This window comes from Mesoplodon bidens (assembly GCF_964165515.1).
Source record: "Mesoplodon bidens genome assembly, chromosome: 3".
Lineage (NCBI taxonomy): Eukaryota > Metazoa > Chordata > Mammalia > Artiodactyla > Ziphiidae > Mesoplodon > Mesoplodon bidens.
The window spans coordinates 146,067,528-146,069,151 of NC_138178.1; positions in this window are offsets into that span (position 1 = coordinate 146,067,528).

The following is a 1,624-nucleotide window of genomic DNA, read 5'->3' on the forward strand; positions in this document are numbered from 1 at the left end:
CCCAAGGAAGTCTCCCTAAGATGACAGCTGAGAACATGTCCATTCGAGGAGCACTTGCCGTCCACTCAAGGAGGCGTACAGAGGAACTGTTTTTAAAGAACAGATTCCAAATACTGAGCATCTCAGGCACTTCCTGCCCAGTGTTTTGGGAAATCATAAGTGGCTTCCCTCCTCTCTCTCCTTCTCTCCATCACTGCACCCCTTAGCTTCCCCCCACTCCCCGCCCCAGAGCAACCCAGCAACCCCCGGAGCCTGTCTTCCTTGCTTTGGTACAGCCAGAGGTCAGAGTCCTGGGCAGCCCAGGGGATCAGGCTAGGACACGCAGGTGTTCTGTTGCCAGACAACACGACCCGGCCCAGCCCAGGGCAAAAGGTGAACTTGACATCAGCCCTGGGTGAGGTCAGCCAACAAATGGTCTGTGAGCCTCCAAAGGAAAAGAAAGATCACCAAGAACAGAACCAGGCTGCTTTCATTTCCTTTTCTTGACTAGGTTGGCCGATCAGGGCAACACTGGCAATCAAAGGCAAGGTCCTGGACATCCTTTGTGGGTGGGATGGGGAAGCGTGTTCCCGGTCAGACTCCAGCCTTCTGCTCTCATCTCTAGTGGCAGTGCCCTCCCGAATGCTGTTCAAGGGTTTTACCCACAACTTGGTTGTAGACGGGGTGATCAAAGATGACACTAATCTGGGCAGAGAAATAATAAACAATAACTAACTAGATTTATATGCCAGGAACTTTTCACCCTGTCACATATTTTTTACTGTTTAGTTAATGGTCATAGTCCTGGAGAAGCGGGGATTATTACAGTCCCCAGTAGGCAGATGAGGAAGCAGTTTCAGAGGGGCTAAGCAAAATGCCCAAGGTCACACAGCTAGCAAGTGGTGAGATGGGCTTGGAAAACCCTTTAAAGCTCACATCAGCACTGACAAACTGCATTCATTCATTTGTTCATTCATCCATCCATCCATCCACTGAACATACATTTATTGAGGTCCTTCCACGTGCAGTATGTGAGGTAAAGCAGACAAGATCCTGCTCTCTTGGAGCTTACATCCTAGTGGAGAGAACGGGCATAAAGGAGTAAACAAATTAAAAAGATGATTTCACAGAAGTGCTATAAAAAATGAAGTGGGATAAAAGGAGAGGGCCACTTCAGGTTGAATGGTCAGGGCAGGTGTCTCTGAGGAAGTGACATCTGTGCAAAAAGGAACCATGGTGGGGAGGACCTGGGGGAAGACTCCAAGGCGGAGCGGGTTTGGCACCTTTGAGAAACAGCACCAGACTTTACTGGGTACCAAGGGAGCTGTGATTCTGGACTGAGTTTCAAGAAATTGATTAGGATACGTGTAGAGTCTCGTACCTGGACTCAGCACAGCAGCTGCCTAAGTCCGGGAGACTGCCTAAACTGGGCTGGCATGGGAGAGGCTGGAGTCTCAGCTGATCTGGTAGAGTCAACATAATCTGAAGTTGCTCTGAGGAAAGAGGGGTAGAGTCGGGGGATGGGCCCTCTGCTCCTGGCACTGGTCAGACCCTGCCTGGACCCTCACAGACAAACTAGATTGTCTTACCTCGATGATGGCCACACTGGGGCAGTGAGCAGGATGGGCCAGAAGAACCATTTATC